The sequence below is a fragment of the Sus scrofa genome, chromosome X (genome assembly GCF_054392235.1).
Source record: "Sus scrofa isolate SSC_HxYL_T2T_F1_AM1 chromosome X, Sscrofa_HxYL_maternal_Yorkshire_Landrace_v2.0, whole genome shotgun sequence".
Lineage (NCBI taxonomy): Eukaryota > Metazoa > Chordata > Mammalia > Artiodactyla > Suidae > Sus > Sus scrofa.
The window spans coordinates 25,524,404-25,549,416 of NC_139401.1; the positions used below are offsets into that span (position 1 = coordinate 25,524,404).

The window sequence follows — 25,013 nt, forward strand, 5'->3', positions numbered from 1 at the left end:
ATCAGACAGGAGACCTTAGGGAATTTACAGAGCCTCTGCTCATTCTTATATCTGCTAAAAGAAACTTTATGTTTCAAACCTTGATTATTGATTCTCTCTATGACATTTAAAATGATGTATTTCATAGGAACTTTGTCTGCTACCACCTTTCTGCCCAAAGTAATTTACAGCAGCCATGGAAATTTTGAAATTAGATTGGAGACCTTATGTCCCAAACCACATGCTTCTTGAAACAGGGAATTCTGAATAGTGTGAAGTTATTCCTAATCCTGGCAATAACACCTTAGAATAATGAAAGGCTTAATGGGTTGATCTATTAAGTCCATTTTTCAAATCAAAGGTGCAGTTTTTTTTTTTTTTCCTTGAGAAATCAAGGTTAGGTCTGTCTCCAGGCATGCATTAAGCAATGAACATGAGTTCCAAGGAAAGGAAGGCCTCCTAAGGTAAGCACAGGGCATACTCATTCAATTGGAAAGCCCTTTAACAAAGGAATTGCTTCCTCATGAGCAGTATTAAAGCTACCTCCCATTACTGAAGCATGTTAAACTACCTCTTGGGCATTTTGCCAAATCTTTAAGCTGCATTACAAGCTTTTTGTATAAAATGTGTTTTTCTCTGAAATAGTTCAAACATTCTCCTCTCTCTCACTTTTTTTTCTATTCCTTACAGACACCATCAAAGTTACCCAACTTCAAACATTAATTTCTTCTATAGCTCTTGCAAAGTTTCACACAGGGAGCTATTGACAAGCAAGAAATCTGATGATGAGGCAGAGTTCTTTTGTGACTAGAAGAGGTGAAACCCTTGTAAAATGCAGAAGGCTTGTTGAAATTGTTCTTTTTGTCTTATACCAAAATACAGCTTGTATAATAGAGAACACCCACACACAGAAAAAGATAAACAGCGTGACTTAGGCACAAAGCAAATTTAATCATGAATTCCAGGAAATTCCTTCATTACTGCTGGATTGAATGCTTATAAGCAGCCAGATGCATTGTGTAGGGTGATGCATGTGGCTGCTACTTGTGCACTCTAAATCTGTTGTACCTTCCTCCCTGGTCATACAGGACAACCCAACTGGAGACCATAGTGCCCAGCCTCCTTTACAACTATGTGTGGTCACTCAACTAAATTCTTGCTAATAAAATATGAGCACAAGCAATTTTTGCTTGATCTGAATTTCCTCTACTGCCTCTTCACACAAGCTGGAAGCCAAATAAGCAGGGGACAGCTATGATCATGCAGATGAGGGCTGAGTGCTAGAGGATGGAGAAGCACCAATGTGGGCAGTACCTTGACCACAGAGTATCTTGTTGGCATTAAGCCACACATCCAGTATGGATGTCCAACTTGTGTGAGAAAGAAATACATTTCCATCCACTTTTAGCCACTGTATGTTTTTACCTTTGTGATAGAAGCTAATATTGATCAGATAGGGAGTTTTTTTTTTTTTTGGTCTTGATTAATAATTTGTAGTATGCTTTCAACTTATTAAAAGAATATGGAACAAATATTTGATGATTTCATCATAAAAATATTTTGTTTCTATAGGATATTTCTTTTATCGGGACCTTTCTGCATATTCTATTATATTAGAATCACAACTACATTGGCAGTTAAGATGATTCATTATCTCTATTCTACAAATAAGGAAACAAGTTCGTTGGCAAACCCTTAATCTTTCCAAATTACCTCAGGAAACTGCAAATTCAGAGGAAGTACAGAAGTACATATTAAAGTCAACCCACAACATTACCATGAGTGAAAAGCCACAATTTTAATAAAATACCTCACTCTTTTGGAGAACTTAACAATTATAGCTTTTTTTTTTTTTTTTTTTACTGAATTCATTTAACAGCTATTTTATCTCTTTAATAAAAGCATACTTTTTTCAATTAAATATTTTTCAAATTAAATGTCTAAAATATCAAGAGATCTCACTTTAGCCTTTTTATATTAATAAATGTAGCAAATTTGGAAAATATAAAGGAGATGTTAAAAATTACTTAGTCACGCATACTCCAAATTAAACACTATTAATCTTCCTTGAAATTATTTTAGTAATTCTATAAAAATCTGTTTTCATAAATTTTGAAATTATATATTATACTTGCATACTATAAAATTAAGTAACAGAAGAAAGAAAAATCTGAAAATTATGTATAACTCCATGACTCAGAGGTAACTACTGTTAATTTATATGTATACTTCTTTACAAAAATAAAAAAATACTGTTTTAAACATTTTCACCTAATGACAATGGCTGACATTCATGATCCTTACTAGAGCCAGGCACTGGACCATAAATGTTCTATCCATTACCTTGTATAACATACAGAAGCAGCCTGTAAAATAAGTATTGTAATTATTACCATCTTCATACAATGAGGAACTGAGACTTTGGTATGTTAAGCAACTTATGCCTTTAAGAAAAGTATGAAAGTAGTAAGTGGTGTCACAGGCTGTCTGTATTCAAAACCTACACCCCAAACATTTTGCTATGCTATGTGAATGTCAAGAAACTTGAGGAGGCAATGTATTCCATCCTATGCGTGCACCACAGTTGTTCCAAACAATCTTTTACTTTTGGATATATGAGCTGTTTCCTAATATTAACAGCTCATATTTGCTATTAAATCTTTATACGTGGACATATCCATGATAATTTTTTGGAGTAATTTTCTAGAAGTAAAGTTGCTGATCAGGGTGTGCCTTAAGGCTTTTGAATATGCTGACAATTGAAACTCTAGGAGTTTGTACTAATTTCCCCACAATATAAGGCAACAACCAAGTATTCTTTGTGGAGACAAGACTTGGTGTAAACATTTTTTTACACATTTGACAATTTGAGAAATGGTTTCTTTCTAAACATGAATTTTTAAAACTAGTGAGGTACATATTTTTAAATGTTTCATTGATGATTTCTGTTTTATTTCTACTGATTTGCACATCCATGCCTTTTAATTATTTTTTATAATTCATGTTCATACATTAAATTTTTTCTGTACATTAACAGCATTAATACATTGTGTAACATAAATGATGCAAATACTTTTGATCACACTGCCAATAAGTTTCATCTCCTTTGCTTATTTTTAGATGTACACCTTTTTATGTTTCTGTAGTCAAATGTACGAAGTAAATTTATTGCTATTTTTGCCTTCAAAACCACCTATCTCACTAGTAGCTCTGATGACTAAATCTACTGTTTTAAAACCTTTGGTGTGGTATACTTATACTATTATAAAATTATAAAGCCTGAATGGATTTTGATATAAGTATATACCTATGAGACCATCACCATAAATAAGATAATGAACATCACCTCCAAAAGGTACTTAATGTTCCTTTGTACTTCCTTCCTTCTTCACCCTTATTCCCAGGTAAGTTCTGACCTGCTTTCTGTCACTGTAGACTAATTTACCTTTTCTAGAATTTTTATATAAATGGAATCAGGGTACATACTCTTTTTAAATCTACCTTTTATAAATAAACATAATTACATGAGAACCATCAGAAAATTTCTGCCTGTTCATTGGTTTTTACTGCTGAGTACTATTCTCTTGACTGGTATACCACAATTTGTTTATTCATTTGCCTGTTAATGGAAATTTGGATTTTTTCCAGTCTGACAGTGACACAAATAAAGCTGCTATGAAAATTCATGAATAAGTCTTTGTATGTACACTCAATTTCTCTTCTAGAAGTAGAATGGCTAGATCACATGGTATGTGTTTTTTTTTATTTTTTTAAATAGTTATTTCCCCAATACAATTTTTTTTTCTACTGTACAGCATGGTGACCCAGTGACACATACATGTACACATTCTATTTTCATACATTATCATGCTTCATCATAAGTGACTAGACAGAGTTCCCAGTGCTACACAGCAGGATCTCATTGCTAATCCATTCCAAAGGCAATAGTTTGTATCTATTAACCCCAAGCTCCCAGTCCATCCCACTCCCTCCCCCTCCCCCTTGGCAACCACAAGTCTATTCTGCAAGTCAATGATCTTCTTTTCTGTGGAAAGGTTCATTTGTGCTTTATATTAGATTCCAGATAACCCATTCTAAAAGAAATACTGAAAGGGCTTTTCTAAATTAAATAAGAGAGAGAGAGAAAAAAGAGAAAAAGAAGAATTAGGATGGAGGAAACCACAATTGGAAAGCAATCACTTAAATAAGCCAGCATACAGATCTAAACATGAAGATGATAAAAAAAGACATCAAAATCATACAATGTGGGGAAGGAAAGTAAGAAAATATAGATTCCTTTTTAGTTTAATGATGTGTCTGAGCCTATATGACTATGAGGCAAAAAAGCAAGCAGATATAGGAAGGGCTTAATGTGCTTAAAAAACAGGGCAACCACAAATCAAAACCAAACATTACATTCACAAAAACTGAAAAGAAAAGTACTCAAGCATAAAATAAATGGAAACCATCCAACCCAAAAAAGAAAAAAAGAAAAGAGAAACATAGAATCAACTGGAAAACAAAATTTTAAATGGCAATAAATACATATCTGTCAATAATCACCTTAAATATCAATGGACTGAATGCTCTAATCAAAAGACACAGAGTGGCAGATTGGATAAAAAATCAAAAACCTTCAATCTGCTGTCTACAAGAAACTTACCTTAGAGCAAAGGACACATATAGATTGAAAATGAGGGGATAGGAAAAGATATTTCATGCCAATGGACAAGACAGGAAAGGTGGAGTAGCAATACTCATATCAGATAAAATAGACTTTAAAATGAAGGCCATAGAGAAAGATAAAGAAGGACACTATTTAATGGTTAAAGGATCCATTCAACAAGAGGATATTACAATTGTCAATATATATGCCCCTTATCTAGGAGCACCCAGATACCTCCAATAAATACTAACAGACATAAAAGGAGAAACTGATGGGAATACAATCATAGTAGGAGACTTTAACACCCCTCTCACATCAATGGACAGATCCTCTACAAAGAAAATCAGTAAAGGACACAGTAGAAAAGTTAGACTTAATTGACATTTTCAGGACATTACATCCAAAAAAATCAGAATATACATTCTTCTCAAGTGCACATGGAACATTCTCAAGAATTCATCACTTACTGGGACACAAAGCTAATCTCAACAAATTTAAGAATATAGAAATTATTTCAAGTAACTTCTCTGACCACAATGGCATGAAACTAGAAATCAACCACAGGAAAAGAAATGAGAAAAAACTTACTACATGAAGACTAATCAACATGCTACCAAAAACCCAATGGGTCAATGAGGAAATCAAGAAAAGGAAAGTAACAAATACCTCGAGACAAATGATAATGAAGACATATCCACTCAAAATCTATGGGATGCTGCAAAGGGGAGGGAGGGACATTCATAGCAATACAGGCCTTCCTCAAAAAAGAAGAAAAATCTCAAACAGACAACTTAACCCAACACTTAAATGAATTAGAAAAAGAAGAACTAACAAAACCTAAAGTCAGGAGAAGGAAGGAAATCATAAAGATCAAAGAGGAAATCAATAAAATAGAGATTAAAAAAAACAATTGAAGAAATCAACAAAACCATGAGCTCGTTCTTTGAAAAGGTAAACAAAATTGATATATTTTTAACTTCCTAAAAAACTTCCAAATTGCGATCCAAAATGATTGTACCATTTTACATTCCTATCAGCATTGAATTCAAGTTCCATTAGGTCCATAGCCTTGCTAACAGCTGGAATAGTCAGAATTTTTCATTTTATATATTCTAATATTTTAGAGATATCTCATTGTACTTGTAATTTTCATTTTCCTAATGATTAATGTTTAAACACAGCTATGTATCCTGACCATCCATTTATCTTTGGATGAGTGCCTATTTACTCTTTTATCCATTTATTTTCATTGGGTTGTTTGCTTTTTTTTCAGTGTTTAGAGTGTCTGTGTGTCTGTGTGTGTGTGCATGTGTGCATATGCATGTGTGCTTGTGTATTCATATAAGTATACATGTTACATATCATAGATAAAAGTCATTTTGCAGAATTATGGCTTCTGTTTTCATCTTAACAATGTCTTTCAAAGAGCAGAATTTATTAATTTTGCTGAAGTCTAAGTTTTGTTTTTTTCCTTCTATGCATTAGTTTTTTGGTGTTGTATATAAGAAATCTTAGATGAATCCAGGAAATAAAGATTTTCTCCTATGTTTTCTTCTATGTTTTATAATTTGGGGTTTATATTTACATCTAGGGTCCATTTCGAATTAATTTTTGTATGTGGGGCTAAGTATGGATGGAGGTCTTTCTCTTTTTTGCATATTGATATACAATTGTTCAAGTGTCATTATAGAAAATTAATATTGTCAATGCAACAGTTTTCTAAATGATTCTAAAATTCAGTTGCATTTTGTCTAAAACCAGTAGGAAAGCTCTAATCAAAGTAGTCACAAAATGAAGCAACAAACTGCAATTATTAAAAACAAAGTTTATAAAATGGAAAATATGCAAATGACACCAAAACCTCAGGCGACAAAAGCAAAATAAATGAGTGGAACTATATCAAAGTAAAAAGTTTTTGCATAACAACAAAAAACAATAAAATGAAAAGGCAACCTCTAAGTTAGGAGAATTTTTTTTTTTTTTTTTTTGTCGTTTTGCCATTTCTTGGGCTGCTCCCATGGCATATGGAGATTCCCAGGCTAGGGGTCTAATCGGAGCTGTAGCTGCCAGCCTACGCCAGAGCCACAGCAATGCGGGATCCGAGCCGCATCTGCGACCTACACCACAGCTCACGGCAATGCCAGATCCTTAACCCACTGAGTGAGGCCAGGGATCAAACCCGCAACCTCATGGTTTTTAGTCGGATTCATTAACCACTGCGCCACAACGGGAACTCCTATTTGTAAACTAATATATCTGATAAGGGGTTAATACCAAAATATCTAAGGAACTCTTATACCTCAGCAGCAAAATAAACCACAAAGAACTTGATTAAAAAATGGGTAGTGGACCTAAAAAGACATTTTTCCAAAGAAGACATACAAATGACCAACAAATATATGAAAAGATGCTCAACATCACTCATTATCAAGAAAATGCAGTTCAAGACCATACGATCTCACCTCAGAATTGATGGGATGGATATTACCAAAAAGACAAGAGAGAAATGTTGGTGAGGATGTGGGGAAAAGAGAACCATTATATACTATTTGTAGGAATGTAAAGCCATTATGGAAAACTGCATGGAGGTTCCTCAAAAAAAGCAAAAACAGAACTACCATATAATCCAGTAATCCTACTTCTGCTATATAGCCAAAGGAAATAAAATCAATGCCTTGAAGAGATATCTGTACTCCCACGTTCACTGCAGTATTATTCACAATAGCTAAGATATGGACAACAACCTAAGTATCTGTCAATGGAAGAATGAACAAAGATGTAGTATGACTATATACACATGTGCACACATACAACATACACGAAAGACTATTATTCAGCCTTAAAAAAGGAGATCCTGCCATTTGCAACAACGTGCATGAATCTGGAGGACATTATGCTAAATGAAATAAGCCAGACTCAGACAGAAAACTGCATTATTTCACTGATATGTAGAATATAAAAAGTAGAATACATAGAAGCATGGAGTAGAAGGGTGGCTACCAAGAGCAAGGAGGTGGGGGAAATGGGGAGATGTTGGTGAAGGATAAAAAGTTGCAGTTACATAGGATGAATAAATCTAGAGATCTAATTTATGGTATGATGACTACAGTTACTAATGCTGTATTGAAGAGTAGAGTTTTGTTAAGAATGTAGATTTCAGGTGCTCTGATCACACAAAATAATGTAATATGTGAGGAGATGATATGTTAACTAGCTTGACTGTAGTAATCATTTCACTATTTATATCAAACTTTCATGTTGTATACTTTAAATATATACAATTTTTCTTAAATAAACAGAAGATATTAAATTATGAGAACTATAGAGGAGTGTATATTTATTTTGAAATTTTATAATTGTGCCTAGAAATCTAGATGTGTTGGAAGAATATTTTGATGGACCTCTTATTCTTAATTGGAAAAAATTATATTCTTTCCTGAAAAGGGCAGAAATTGAAAGAACATGATTTGTGGCATCTCAATCCAGTGAAATTTTTAAATATTTATTTATTTATTTAGCTTTTTAGGGCCACGCCTGCGGCATATGGTAGTTCCCAAGCTAGGAGTCAAATCCGAGCTGCAACTGCCAGCCTACACAACGGCCACAGCCACAGCCACACAGAATCCAAGCTGTGTCTGCAACCTACACCACAGCTCATGGCAATGCCAGATCCTTAACCCACTGAGTGAGGCTAGGGATTGAACTTGCATCCTCATGGATACTAGTTGGGTTTGTAATCCACTGAACCACAGTGGGAACTCCATCAGTGAAATATTTTAAAAACCTCATACATAGAGGCAACTTATTTAAGTTTTTACCCTGAGATAATATTTGTTCAAGAAAGTTACTCAGAATGGGTGAAAAAATAAAATATTTTGAATTAAATATTCACACCTTTCAGTAATAATAAATAGGCCTGAAAAGGTCCTCCATTTATCAGGATTGCCTTAAGTTTTTTTTTGTTTGTTTGTTTGTTTGTTTGTTTGTCTTTTTAGGGCCACATCTGGCATATGAAGGTTCCCAGGCTAGGGCTCAAATTGGAGCTGCAGCCTCTGGCCTACACCACAGCCAAAGCAATGCAGGATCTGAGCTGCATCTGTGATCTACACCACAGTACTGCAATGCCAGATCCTTAACCCACTGAGCAAGGCCAGGGATCGAACCTGTGTCCTCATGGATGCAAGCTAGTCAGATTTGTTTCCACTGAGCCACAATGGGAACCCCTGGCTGAAGTTTAGAATGCACCTGGGCACCTGTACAGAGATACTTTCCTCAATTAAAATTATTAAAGTCTACAGAGAAGAGGCATTAAAAGTTGTCAACAACTTAAAATGTATTAGTCATAAAATGTAACTTCGGGGAGGTTGCAACTTAGTTTTTTAAAAATGAAAAGCAAGACAACATTGGAAAAATACATTCTTTAGAGAAGTACTAATGATACATAATTAGAAATATGTATAGTTAAAAACCTGATAAAAGTATGTGGATATGTGACCAGAATAATTATTTTACCTCTGTTAATTTTTATGTCCAGAATATGAATAAAGGGATTGTTTTAAAGTGTGTAGATTGTTTTAAAATATGATATTTTAGAAATTATTTTGGAAAATAACCTTTGAATAGAACTTTTACTTTCATGAATACAAATCAAATACTTTTAAACTTATATATTTTGTTATTTTAGTATGCCCTTTGAATTTATCATCTTTCCAGCTAGGACAATAAATTACATTGCTACCCTGCCCATAAACATCTCTATCTACCTATGCGTGGTGTATGCTCCTCTATTAGCTCCGTCACTGTACTTTTATGATATCTTTTAACATTTTAATTAATAAGGTAAATCACCAGATACACACTTTTTATAATAGTAAAAGAAGAGGATAAAATAATTTATATTAATAAATAAAATGTGTAATAACTATAGTTGTCCTTTCTACAACTGGTCATATGCTTACATACAGTATTTATGAGTTCCTTCTTCTGTTGCACATTTTATGTTCCCTTTACCTACAGATAAAACCTCAAGTGGTCACAGTACTTTTATTAGTGTGATGACTCAAAATTCATTTCTGAAGTTTCTGAGCCTAGTAGATCTGCCTATACTTACTTGATGTATTCTGCTGTTATATTTTATCATCAGACATGGGAGTTCCCATCATGGTTCAGCAGTAATGAACCCGGCTAGTATCCATGAAGATGCAGGTTCGAACCCTGGCCTCACTCAGTGGGTTAAGGATCTGGCATTGCCATGGGCTGTGCTGTAGGTCACAGATGCGATTCAGATCTGGCATTGCTGTGGCAAAGACCGGCAGCTGCAGCTCCAATTCGACCCCTAGCCTGGGAACTTCCATATGCCTCAGGTGCGGCCCTAAAAAGGCAAAAAAAAAAAAAAAAAAAAAAATTTAACCATTACACAGAATGATAACAGGCACCTTTCTGTTTGATTTCATCAAGCAGGTAACTTTCTCAGTTATTGGTGAAGGACTCAGTTCCTAGTTCTATAACTAATCCTGACCCCACTTCTGGAAATGGAGTTCCAATCCTATTCAATCTCTAGTCCTTTTCTCCATCTTGGATGGTCCCTTAGCTTTGGCTCCACCAATTTCTAGCTCCCTCCACTTCACCATATTTCCATGCCACTGTTTTTTTTCTAGCCTGTGTTAATTTAAGGCCTCTTGGCTTATGGAAGTTGAGAGGAATTTTAGTCTTTAGAATAAGCTGACATGCACAGATGTTATTTTCTTCCTTCGTGAATACTGCAAAAAGTATGTTCAATTTTATGTTAGGGGAAGAAATATTATAAAATGTACTAATTTTCAGTTTGTGGAAAGAACTTACATTCCATAATATAATTTGCTTCTTAATATTTGTCTTACATGAATTCCCAAGGAAAATAATTTTCATTCTTTATTCATTTATACTTAACTAATCACAAAGCTGTATTTAAAAAATCTGTAACCAAGAAAATTTCGTCTTAAAATAAATGAAGTTCAGTCTTGTAAGATATGAGGTTTTTAATGAAAACTCATCATATTGTAATGGCTTTTTACAAAATAACAGAAACTACTGTTCCTAATTTAAATTGCATTTGGGAAGATTTTACAATATCTTTCTTAACTGAGCCTTTGAAGAGGAGAAAATCCACTATTATCTAGCTTCGTGTTATTCTATACATGATAAGCATCATTTCAAGAAAAGACTAAAAGATTTTGGAGGGGAAATTATTAGTTTTCTCTTTGCCTTAAAGCACACTTCAGGTATTTTAATTTTTCTTTTCATTTGTAAAACAACAAAACCAAACCTACAATGCCTGGAGAAGCAAACAACAAAAGACTGAAGCTGAAAGAATAATCCATTCTTCAATTATATGTTTGCTACTTCTATCTTGTCACTGTAATAATCTATTAAATTTATTTAGTGTTTTTTTGGTTTAAAAAGAACTTTCACCTACTGTAATCTAACATTTCACCTTCAAATAACTCTGAGCTATCTACTATGGGTAAATTTTTCCTGAAACAGAGATATGCTTGCTTACACACATTTTTTCCACCTCTCTTTAAGACCAGTGATATACAGAGGTAAGATTATTCACTACATCCCAAAACTGACCCTGGGAACTATTAAACCCCTAGTCCAACCTCATTAACATCATGGTTGATTACTAAACATGTTACCTGATTTGTTCAATGTTGTCCTCTCAAAAATGGTATAAAAACACCATTGAAGTACATGAATGTGTCAGACAGAATTCAATTATTCCAGTTAAAATTCTTTAAAGTAAATCAAAGAGTTTTGCTGTATTTACGCTGTAATCCTCAACAGAAAAATAAAGGGATATCCAAAAAGAACTTGAAGGGCATAAACTCCCCAAAGGGCTACACTAAAATGAAAGATTTATTACTCAGTGGTACTGGGTAAAAGAATTTGAAGCTAGTATTTGGCTTTATAGCTTGGAATTAAGATCTTCCAATATAGGTTGGCCAATGACTGTTACCTTTTTCAGTTTTTTTTGTGTGCCTGGTGTAGAATCTATTAGAAGATTCAGAATTATTTAAATGCTTCATGTAGAGCTTTGGCTTTAGCATTTTTAGAGATTTGGGATTGGATCTAAAGTGGCTTGCTTGAATGTATTTTACGATCAAAATAATTTTGGCTGAAAGCAAGGTAGTCAATACATTTGGTCAAAAATATTAATTAGTCCTGGGTATTTTGTCTAATGGTAATTTTGGTGCAGCCTGGGCCATTTTGTAATCCTTAATGTTTTATGGATATATTGTATTTTGTAGGATTTTTCAGGTTTATTACACTATCTATTTCCTTTCTTTATAATTCTCTTTCAGTCAGTTTTCTAGCTTTATCCTGTCATATGCAGCCTAAGAGAACAGGCTGAAATAAAGTACTTTAACTACAAACAAATATTTTGCATACTTCTATTTTTATAGTGTTAATATAGCTATATGAGGTTGAAATATGAAATTATTGTTTTTTATAGATCAAACTGAATAGCAGTAGTTTCACATGGTTTAAAGTAATATATATATATAACAATGTACACATATATACAGTTTGGATATTTATACATTGGATGTTGATAATGGTTACCTTTGGAAACATTAGATGATAGTAATTTTTAGTTTTCTTTTATATGTATATTTTATTTTTAAGGAATGAGCAGCCTTGATTTGTAGTAAGGACAAAAATATCAGAAAACACTGCACAACAACAAATAAGTGATTCTAGAAAAAAAATGTGACTTGAAGTACAAATTTATAAATTTCCCACCTGAATTAATGGCTCCAACAAATTATTATATATTTCACTGTGATTTCTAGTAGATATCTCAGTCAGCATCTCCAAAGCTGAACTCTTACCTCCCCCAACCTTAGTTCCTCTCCCTACCAAATGGTCTTTTCCTTTCTCAATAAAAGGCAATCCCATCTTTAATTTCCTCAGCCTAAATCTTTGTGTTTATCTTGGATGTCTTCCTTTCTCTCAGTCTCTACATTCAATCCAATAGGAAATATCACTGCTACCACCCTGGTTGATGACAACATCAAATCTCAGATTTATTGCAAATTTTCCTCTGAATGGTCTCCTTGCTTCAATTCTTGGTCATCAGAGTGATCTTTTTAAAATACCAGCCACATTATGCCAAGTCTCTTCTCCCACCTCTAAGGACTTCTTATCTCCTTTAAATAAAATCTATATCCCTCGCTACAATCTACATGGTCCCTGGAGATCTGTCCCCTCGCTACCTGTAACTTCTCTAACTTCATCTTCTTCTACCCTGCCCCTTCCTTACCCTTCCCCAGTTATACCAACCTCCTGTTTTTTTGTTTTGTTTTTTTTTTGCTACACCTGTGTCATGTGGAAGTTCCTGAGCCAGGGATCAAAGCCACAGCACAGTTGTAGCTTGCATCACAGCTGTGGCAACATCGGAACCTTAACCCACTGCGCCACATGGGAAATTCCGTAGCCTTCTTTCTTTACTCCAGGTTACTACAATTGCTATAATGGAACACTTTTTCCTGAGGTAGAAATTATCAGTCACTTCATTCATGTCTCTGTTCCAATGTCACTGCATCAGAATCCCTCCTTGACCATTCTAATTAGCTAAACAGATAAGTAGACATACTTATAGATAGATTTAGCTATGGCTACAGATATAGATAGAAATATAATAGGGTGTCTTCATCCAAACATTACCATCATTAGATTATAAATTCTACAAGCAAAGCCGCCAGTTTTGTTTTCTGTTCACTATTGTTACCTTTGTGCTTGAAGCAGCTCTTGACATATAACAATGTAAAAAAGGTGACTGAATGAATTAGTATAATCATTATACAGTACATGGTGCAGGGGAAGGGGAGAGGTTTTTAAAACAACAGAACCATCACAATCCACCTCTAGTTTTCCCATTCAGTTCACTTAGGATTACAGGAGCAATAATTAAATGCCTGAACTCACTTTAGAAGCCAGAGTGACAATTAACCACAGTGAATCCTTACTATGTCTCTGAATTTGAGTCATCATCTAGTTGAGAGATGATTAGCAACCAAGATGCAAGAGTGGCAAAAGAACTGAAATGATGAAGATGGGTGGAGGAGACTGAGAAGTAACTTACAGAACCTGATAACAGATCAGGTGTGGAGGGTCAGGGAGAGAAGGGAAGAAGACTGAAATTCCTAGTCTTAGAAACTGGGAAAATATAAACAAAATTCATCCTTTACCTTCATCCAGGAACTTCTACTTCTTCACCAAAATATTGGCTGGGCTACAAGGTCAGCAACTTTCCAGACAAAACAGCATTACCTGTAAGAAATAACACTAACCATGTAAAATCACAATGGCAAGTGTGGTGATTGAGGTGACTATAACATAAGATAGTGACAATAAAAAAAAAATTAAACTAAATCAGATCGTTACAGTAAGGCACTATCTCAAGAATGAATATGATGGCATTTAAAATCAGAATTACTGGGCACCTTTTTTAGCTGGGAGACTTTGTTCAAACAAGTATTGCCACTTTTCAGCTGGCATTTCTTCCTTTTTGGGTCTACTGAGATAATTAGTCATTTTTGTGCCAACAGACCTTCATGCTGTGAAATGAAATGAAACATTGATGGAGCCCTATGGATTTGAACTAGTCTGCTTAACATTCAAAGGCAATGATTTAAGATTTAAATTACTAATTAATAATTTAACCTAAGTCTTCTTGTATCACTAAATAATATTTTCACATGCAACCTAGTAAGGGAGCTGCATAGACCAATGGTTCTCAAACTTTATTGTTCATCAGAATCACCTGGGGCCTTGTTAAAACACAGATTATAGGGCCACTGCTCCAAGGATTCAGATTCAGTAGATCTAGAATGGGGCTCAGTAATGCATTTCTAACAAGTTTCTGAGTAATGGTGATGTTGCTGATCTGAGGACCACACTTTGAGAATCACTGTTATACAGAAATATTTCTCTGTTCCCAGAGAAACTGTTCTTTAAAAATTATTAAATTTTAAATCCAGGTGTAGAGTAATAGCTGTGAGAGTGGGATATTCCTTCATCCTTGTCATTGCCAGGAGGGCAATTTCACACTCTCCTGAACCTCTAAGAGATCTAATCCTTGGATGAAGTGTTAATTAACCAAATCACTAGTGAGACAGCAAAAATAGGAAAAGGAAAAACAAAGAAATGTAGTTTCTAGGTCTGTGTCATGGAACTGTAGTGCTGGCTTTTATGAAAGGAATATTTTTAGACATCCAACTAAACTCTTATTCTCCATATCTCTTGTCAATTGCTAAAATGCTCTGGTCAGGCTTTATGGTTTAGCCTTAGTGAGTCAGGCTAAGAGGATAGAAAAACTATCTGCAGGCAGTTTCTCCAAATGTTTATGTAAATCATGAGCTTCTTTCCTTCACATTTAAATATCATTTCAAGCTTAACAGACTTTTTTGTAATATTGAGGATTTAAAAAATATATATATTTAAAAGAAGCAAAAAATAAAAATAAAAAAATAAAAGAAGCAAATATCAAAATCTATGACATCTTTCTGCAATTCACTAGACCATTTTATAACATGAAAAATTTTTGCTGCCTGAGATATTTGTTCCATGATAAATGCTTTAGAATGTAATAATATTTTTACATCAACCAATTAAAGATTATTTTCCACTAAAACACTTCCTGTAATATATTGGTGAACACTGTCTCTGAAAAAATACAAAAGAAAAACCAAAAAAAATTCCTCTGCTCTGAAGAAATTTGTTTTTCAAAGAAACTTGTTGATTATGAAACTTTCATGGGTCCTATATCAGTACCAATAATAGTGCCTGGCACACAATAGGCATTTTATAACTTTGCTCAATGACAGATGTCTGGTTCAAGTGAGGTGATAATATATTAATTACTTTTGACCTTATTCTCATACCTTTTACACTCCCAGAATTGAGTAAATTTTTAAAAAGTTTATATTTGGAAAATGGCTTCATGAAATGCTCAAGTAATTGGTAAGCATAACAGCAGAATATGAATTTCAGTGGTATAGGTGATCTTTATATATGTGGAAATGGAATATGAGATTAGTCTATTCATAAAAATATATTAACATCCATGATAATTTTTTTCAGAAATGTATTTCTATACTTTTATTTTAGAAGGTTAGAATTTGCTATAATGCAATTTATAATGAGCACTGAACATTCTTCTCTACTATCTTTGGACTTGACCTGTCCCTTACAGAATTTTTCCCCTTAGTAATTGCAGGAAAAGAAAAAGTTGTCCTCAACTCTCTTATAGTCCCTGACTGGGCCTGAAAATTAAACTGACAAAGATAGATTAGTAGTAGAAAAGCATACAAATTTTAGTGAATGAAGAATTAAAACAAAAAGAAATGACCAGAGCCGGAAACTTTTATACCTTTTAGACAAACAAATTTGTGAAGAACTGACAAGATAAAGAGATTTGGGCTAGGGATATGTAAAAGGTGAAGAAGTCACTAGGAAGATTAGAGTTTATCAGACAACATATCTTTATACAGATTTTTGGGCCCCCTAATTCCCTGTCTCTGGTGGTAAGTATGTTTTCCTTCTTCTTGGTACAGGGACAGTACCTTTCACAAGGGAGTTTTATGAATTGTTTCAGGGGAGAAGGGCGAGAGATGTGAGGTCATAGGGATGTTCCCTCTTCTGCCATTTTCTTAAAGCCCTTCAGCTTAAGATATTCAATATGTCAAGGCACCATATTTGGGGGTAGCATGTCCTGAACTCCATCCCAATATTGCATCATCATTTCGCATTTGTGGGGTGGGCCCAGGGTACTATATACTGAAGCCAAATTTCATAAACCTTCTTGTAATTGTGACTAGGTGAAGGAGAAGAGAAAAACATGGAGAGTACTCTAAGCAGTTCTGTGCTTCCACTAAGTGACCATTAAAGCTGCTTTAAAATTACTATTATTTATAGACTCTAGAGGTAGGCTCCCAGTATAACTATGTGACATTAAAAAAGGCTTAAATTTAAGACTATAGGGGAAAACCTAACTTTAAAAATATAATCAAAGAGCAAAATTAGACTTTTTGTGATGCAAATATAAATTAGGCTAAATGACTGTAAGTATAAAAAAGGATCTTAGAAATTTATGAGAAACTGGAGTAAGATATGTCAAAACTAATTTTAAAGTCTAAGTAAGGAAAAGCATGAAGTTTGTGAAATAGATAATGAGATTTAAAAGCATGTGATTGACCAAGACATAGCATAAATATACTGTATAATTCAGGTTGTTTGGGAAACCTATTAAAATTAACTCATAATTAAAACTGACTTCTTTAGTCACAGTGAAATTTTCACGTTATATTTAATCTGGATAATTACTATGGTATCAATCTTGATAGTGGAGTTTACCTAAACCGCATACGTAGAGTTACAGAATGTAATCATATTTGTCAAAAATGATGTTTAATTTTCATTGGGTTTGGCTTTGAATTTTATTTTTTTCCCATTTATTATAGAACTACCATAAAGCCTACTCTTCAGACTTAAAACTGTTCACTCCTTTCTGATTGTAAAAACATGACTAGGGACAGTCATTCATATTCACTACCTTATATTTCAGAAGAATGCCAGGAAACCTGAAAAAATCTAGGCTCACAGTTTACTACTCTGTGGACTTTGTCCAAAGACAGTTGTACAAACAAAAATGGGGGAAAAAATCCTATCAACCAATCAAACCAGAAATTATTTTTTGTTAAACTATGTTTCCAGGAAGTTACAAAGAACCAAGGGACAAATACAAGCAAATTCCATTGTATACCAACATGGTACCAATGAATTAAAATGACATATGTATAGAAACCTTCATATTATTTGTTACTGAATTGAATCAATAGTCTGACTTAAGGGGACACTGTCAAGTAAGTGTCTTGCCTGCTAAAGTCATATTAAAATGGGGTCTGTACAGTCCTTAGTAACTGAAAGTAACAGTACTACTACCTTTTCACTCTATTTAAGCAATGATATTTAAAGATAATCTCATTCCTCCTTTATCTAATTCATTTTCCCAATACTGAACACCCTTATTTGTGCTGCCTGCCTTATCACATTGGTTTATTTATTTATTTATTTAATTTCTTAATGTGAGTTCCTCTACCTTTAAAATATGAACTTATTCAAGGGCAGTGACTGCCTTAGTACCTGGCATATCATGAGTGCTAAATAAATGCTTACTTAACAAGGATATCTTGGGTAATCTAAGCATAAATATAATTATTCTAATATCCCAAGCAGACTTTACTGAGTGAAAGCTATGTACCTGATATATTGCTAGGCATTAAGATACAAACAAAAAGGCAATGAATTCCCCCCTAATTATGTATCATACAATCTGGTTTGGGAGGCAGATACCAAAAGAATCAACTTTTGTACAGCATAGTGAGAGGATAAGTTATTCATAAGGTAGTATTGGAACTTGGACTGAAATACTCATAGTTTTGTTTAGAAATACATTTTGGGAGGAGGTAATGATGGATTCAGGGAAGAGAAAAGAACATGCATGAGTGCTAATCATGATATTCCCTAGAACTTTAGTCCTCCTTTAAGAAAAGACTAGTTCAGTTCAGCAATTTTCTGAGAATCCTCTGTATTAATTATATCCTTGAATTCCAGAACAATGTCTCACATCTGCCAAAACAAACACCATGTCTGTGGATTTACAACTGCTCCCTCTTTCTGGCCCTTACATCTCCATTCCTGATTTTCTTTTCAAGGTTATAGATTCAGAGCACTTGTTCTGTGTTCACAAAGAAAGGTATTTGACTCTTTACTCTGTCACTTACTTACTACCTGTGAGCCACTGGAAAAGTTACAAAATAAGCTGCCTGAAGACAAAATATACTGATTCATGTGAAAATATACTACCTGGCACACTGAATGATCAAGAAATGTTAGTTACTGGAGTGGATCAAGAAGGTGGAGTAGGAGGATACAGAACTCACTTGCCCCCATGAATACATAAAAATGCATCAATATGTGAAACAATTCTTACTGAAAACTAACTGGAAACTGGCATAAAAACACAAGTAAAATCAAGCCTGTACAAAAGATACACACATTATCTGGTATGAAAGGAAGAGACACTATCAGGTCAGGAGTTGTGCTCCTGGGAGGGAATTCAGAGGAAAAGCGAGATTATACAGGTAGAGATCCTTCCTGGGGAAAGAGTGGTTTGAGCCACATACTGGGTGCCCCACTTTTGGAACAAAGGGAAGACAAGCTGCCTCAGTGGGTTAGAGTGCCAGTGGGACTAACAGGAGGGCTGTGGGAAACCTAGACTTTGCTCTCAAGGAGCACATGAATGCTAGCTTGCTCTCAAAGCAGGGAAGAAAGGACAGAATGAGAATGCCTGGGTGGCTGAAGGTTTCTTGCAACCCCCACGGTATGAGCCCCAACATGAGCTAGGCCAACATTCCAGCCCTACTTACCTCACATCATATCTCCACACTGGAGTGAAAGCTGCCACAACTGAGGGAAGATCTGTTGTAGACGCTGAGGTGACTTAAACCCAGAGTGGCACTTGAGCAGGATGGGGGCAGCCACTGCTAGAGCTACACAGGCAACACATCAGAGGCAGTCCAGATCTCTGGCAGCAGCCAGACTGCCACAGTCCACACCCTAGTCCTCATTGAGTGCTCAAGCCAGCTCTTTGTATTCCAGCACTGCTCTTGTCTGGGGTGAGGGTGCAAGCGATGGAAGAGAGGAGAGTTCACAGTGGAAAGGAACTGAGCCATCTCAGTACCAAATCTAAGGGCTTCCACTCCAGCAACTTGGGACCTGATCTTACACCTGATAGGGTGGTGATGGCTAATGAGCATTGGAGAAGGCCCAGCTCACACCTGGCTCCAGTATTAGCCCCTCCTTCTGAAGCTCCAAATCCTACCAAGGTGATAGCTTCCAGCACACCCTGAGGAAGACATTACTGGTGTTTATATCAAATTAACTATTCCCACTGAAGCCACTGGGTACACATAGACTGTATAGGGAGCTTCCACAAAAGGACGCCCCTTTAAAACCACCAAAGGTAATTGTCTCACCTAATTTCACAGAGACAGTAAAAGAAAAGCAAGATGAGAAGGCATAATATGTCTCAATTGAAAGAAAAAGAAGACTGTCTTTTCTCCAATGTATATTCTTGCCCCCTTTGTCATAGAATAGTTGACTGCAGGTGCACGGGTTTAATTCTGGGCTTTCTATCCTGTTCCACTGATCTATATTTCTGTCTTTGTGCCAGTGCCATATGGTTTTGATGACTGTTGCTTTGTAGTATAGTCTGAAGTCAGGGAGCCTGATTCCTCCAGCTCCATTTTTCTTTTCCAGGATGTCTTTGGCTGTTCTGGGTCTTTTGTGCTTCCAAACAAACCTGAAAATATTATGTTCTGTGAAAACTTTAAAATATTTTGTTCTGTGAAAAATGTACTTGGTAATTTGATAGGGATTGCATTGAATCTGTATATGGCCTTGGGTAGTATAGTCATTTTGATAATATTGACTCTTCCAATCCAAGAGCATGGTATGTCTTTCCATCTGTTTGTGTCATCACTGATTTCTTTCATCAGTGTCTTGTAGTTTTCAGAGAACAGGTCTTTTGTCTCTTTAGGTAGGTTTACTCCTAAATATTTTATTCTTTTGGATGTAATGGTAAATGGGATTGCTTCCCTAATTTCTCTGTCTGATCTTTCATTGTTAGTATGTAGAAATGCCATTGATTTCTGTGTATTAATTTTGTATCCTGCAACTTTGCCAAATTCATTGATGAGCTCTAACAGTTTTCTGGTAGAGTCTTTAGGATTCTCTAGGTATAGTATGTCATCTGCAAATAGTGATAGTTTTACTTCTTCCTTTCCAATTTGGATTCTTTTATCTCTTTTACTTCTCTGATTGCTGTGGCTAGGACTTCCAAAACTATGTTGAAGAGTAGTGGCAAGAGTGGACATCCTTGTCTTATTCTTGGTCTCAGTGGGAATTCTTTCAGGTTTTCACCATTGAGAATGATGTTCACTATGGGTTTGTCATATTTGGTCTTTATTATGTTGAGGTAGTTTCCCTCTATGCCCACTTTCTGAAGGGTTTTTATCAGAAATGGGTGTTGGATTTTGTCAAAGGCTTTTTCTGCATCTATGGAGAGGATCACATGGTTTTTATTCTTTAGTTTGTTCATGTGGTATATCACACTGATTGATTTGTGGATATTGAAGAATCCTTGCATCCCTGGAATAAATCCCAGAATACAATCCTTCTAATGTATTGTTGGATGTGGTTTGCTAGTATTTTGTTGAGGATTTTTGCATCAATGTTCATCAGTGATATTGGCCTGTAATTTTCTTTTTTTGTGGAATCTTTGTCTGGTTTTGGTATCAGGGTGATGACGGCCTCATAGGAGGAGTTTGGGAGTATCCCTTCCTCTGCAATTGTTTGAAATAGTTTCAGAAGGATAGGTATTAGCTCTTCTCTAAATGTTTGATAGAATTCGCCTGTGAAGCCATCTGGTCCTGGACTTTGTTGGAAGTTTTTTAATCACAGTTTCAATTTCAGTTCTTGTGATTGGTCTGTTCATCTTTTCTATTTCATCTTGGTTTAGTCTTGGGAGATTGTACCTTTCTAAGAATTTGTCCATTTCTTCTAGGTTTTCCATTTTATTGGCATATAGTTGCATATAGTAGTCTCATGATCCATGTATTTCTGTGATGTTCGTTGTTACTTCTCCTTTTTCATTTCTAATTTTATTGATTTAAGTCCTCTCTCTGTTTTTTTTTGAGAAATCTGGTTAAGGGTTTATCAATTTTGTTGAACTTTTCAAAGAACCAGCTTTTTGTTTCATTGATCTTTTCTGTGGTTTTCTTCATTTCTATTTCATTGATTTCTGCTCTGTTCTTTATGATTTCTTTCCTTCTACTAACTTTAGGTCTTGTCTGTTCTCTCTCTAGGTGCTTTAGATATAGAGTTCGCTTGTTTATTTGAGCTTTTCCTTGTTTCCTGAGGTGGGCTTGTATTGCTATGAACTTTCCTCTTAGAACGGCTTTTGCTGCTTCCCATAGGTTTTGGAGTGTCGTATCTTCATTGTCATTTGCTGCTAGGTATTTTTTAATTTCCTCTTTGATTTATTCAGTGATCCATTGGTTGTTTAGTAGCATGTTGTTGAGACTCCATGTGTTTGTGTTTTTTGCAGTTTTTTTCTTCTTGTTGATTTCCAGTCATATAGCATTGTGGTCAGAAAACATGCTTGATATGATTTCAATTTTCTTAAAGTTACTGAGGTTGGAGTTGTAGCCCAGGATGTGATAAATCTTAGAGAATGTTCAATGTGCACTTGAGAAGAATGTGTGTTCTGTTGCTTTTGGATGGAATGTCCTATAAATATCTATTAAGTCCATCTGGTTCAATGCATCATTCAGGGCCTGTGTTTCCTTATTGATTTTCTGTCTGGTTGATCTGTCCATTGCTGTGAGTGGGGTGTTAAAATCCCCCACTATGATTGTGTTATTGTCTATTTGTCCTTTTAAGGTTGTTAGCAGTTGCCATATATATTGTGGTGATCCTATGTTGGGTGCATAGATATTTAAAAATTGTTCTATCTTCTTCATGGATTGATCCTTTGATCATTATGTACTGTCCTTCCTTGTCTCTTAAAATATTCTTCATTTTAAGGTCTATTTTGCTCATACGAGTATTGCTACTCCAGCTTTCTTTTGATTCCCACTTGCATGGAATATTTTCATCCATCCTCTGACTTTCAATTTGTGTATGTCCCTAGAGGTAAAGTGGGTCTCTAAAGACAGCATATATATGGATCTTGTTTTTGTATCCATTGAGTCAGTCTATGTTTGTGGTTGAGGCATTTAGTCCATTAACATTTAAGGTAATTATTGATATGTATGTTCTTATTGTCATTTTATTAATTTTTTTGGATTTTTGTTGCTCTTTTATCTTCCCTTCTTTTCTCTGGAGAAAAGACAGCCTGTTCAATATGTGGTCCTGGGAAAACTGGACAGCCACATGGAAAAGAAGGAAATTGGAACACGTCCTAACACCATACACAAAAATAAACTCCAAATGGATTAAAGACCTAGATATAAGACCAGATACCATAAAACTCTTAGAGGAAAACATAGGCTAAGCAAAGCCAAGCGCTCTCTGATATAAATGACAGCAACATCTTCTCAGATCCACCTCTTAGAGTATTGACAGTAAAAACAAAAATAAGCAAATGGGACCTAATCAAACTTCAAAGTTTCTGCACAGCAAAGGAAACCCTCAACAAACCGAAAAGACAACCCACAGAATGGGAGAAAATCTTTCCAAGTGAATCCACTGACAAGGGATTCATCTCCAACATGTATAAACACCTTCTGCAGCTCCATACCAAAAAAAAACAAACAACCCATCAAAAAGTGGGCAGAAGATCTAAACAGACAGTTCTCCAAAGAAGACATACAGATGGCCAAGAAACACATGAAAAGATTTTCAACATCACTCATTATTAGAGAAATGCAAATCAAAACCATTGGGTGGTACCACCTTACATCAAAAAGTCCACAAACAATAAGTGCTGGAGAGGAGGTGGAGAAAAAGGAACCCTAGTACACTGTTGGTGGGATTGTCAATTGGTGCAACCACTGTGGTAAACATTATGGAGATTCCTCAGAAAACTAAAACTAGAACTACCATTTGACCCAGCAATCCCACTCCTGGGCATCTATCCAGAGAAAACCATGACTCACAAAGACACATGTACTCTGATGTTCATTGCAGCACTATTTACAATAGCCAAGACATGGAAACATCCTAAATGTCCATCGACAGAGGATTGGATCCAGAAGATGTGGTACATATACACAATGGAGTATTACTCAGCCATTAAAAGGAACAAAATACCAGCATTTGTAGAAATATGGATAGACCTAGAATTTATCATGCTAAGTGAAGTCAATGAGACTATGAGACACAAATCAAATCATATCAACATCAAATGCTATCACTGACATGTGGAATCTGAAAAAAGGACACATGAACTTTGAAGAACAGATACTGACTCACAGACTTTGAAAACCTTATGGTTTCCAAAGTAGACACGTTGGTGGGTGGGGGATGCACTGAGAGTTTGGGATGGAAATGCTGTAAAATTTGGTTGTGATGATTGTTGTAAACCTATAAATGTAATATAATTCATTAAGTAATAAAAAACAAACAAAAAAAAGTGGAACCCCCCCCAAAAAACCCTAGGAAAACAGAAGTAGACAATTTATCAGATAAAGAATTCAAAGCATTAGTAACAAAATGCAAAAAGAATTGGGAAAAATAATAGATGACGACAGTGAGAATTTTAATAAGGAACTAGAAAATATAAAAAAAGAACTAGTCAAAACTGAAGAATACAATAAATGAAATGAAAATCACATAGAAGGAGTGAACAACAGACTAGGTGATAAAGAGCAATATATAGTCACCTGGAAGACAGGATAACGGAAATCACCCAATCAGAACAGAAAAGAGAAAAATATTTTTTTAAATGAAAGCAATTTTAAGAGATTTCTGGAATGACATCAAATGTACCAATACCTGCATTAGGCATCACAGAAAAGAAGAGAGAGCATATGGGGTCAAAAATGTATTTAATGAAATTATGGCTAAAACAATTCTCAAACATGGAGAAGTATATAGATATCCAGGTACAAGAAGAACAGAGGGTCCCAAACAGACCTACAATAAGACATATTATAATTAAAATGAAAAAAGTTAAAGGGAGGCCAGCAAATGAGGATATTTTATCCAACAAGATTATCACTTAGAATTGAAGAAGAGATTTAAAAAAGAGATTTAAAAATTTTTTTCAAACAAAACAAAACAAAACTAAGGGCTCATCAATACTAAATAAACCTTACAAGAGATGTTGAAGGGTCTTCTCTAAGTGAAAAAAAAGTATCTATGGGAAAGGAAAAAATCCCACTAGAAAAGGCAAATATATAGTAAAGGCTGAGGACAAACCCCTTGAAAAAAACTAGTCTAAGATTAAAAGGAAAAATTATAAATCAAGTACAGCTACATTAACAGTGAAGAGATAAATATGAATATGTAAAATATAGCATTAAAAACAAAATGTGGGGAAAGGGAATGAAAAACAAAGATCTCTTAGAATGTGTTTGAACTTAAAAGACTACCTGTTTAAAACACATATAGTTATAGGTCAACATATATGAACTCCATGGTAATCTCAAATGAAAAACTTACAAGGCCAACGAAAAATAGGTAGTAAAGAACACAAGCATAGCACTTAAGAAAATCATCAAACCACAAGGGAATAAAAGAATAGGAAAGAATTATA

The 25,013-nt window shown here is 34.8% G+C and overlaps 1 protein-coding gene across 9 annotated transcripts in view; it reads right to left on the reverse strand.

Annotated features, from left to right (window-relative positions):
- Positions 1-25,013, reverse strand: part of LOC110257722 (uncharacterized) — a 476,707-nt gene that overhangs the window by 133,852 nt on the left and 317,842 nt on the right. For all 9 annotated transcript variants that reach the window (XR_014835843.1, XR_014835842.1, XR_014835841.1 and 6 more), the window contains one exon: positions 13,879-13,960. The gene's annotated coding sequence lies outside the window, so the exon portion shown is untranslated. Of the gene's footprint in view, positions 1-13,878; positions 13,961-25,013 lie in introns of those variants that run through there.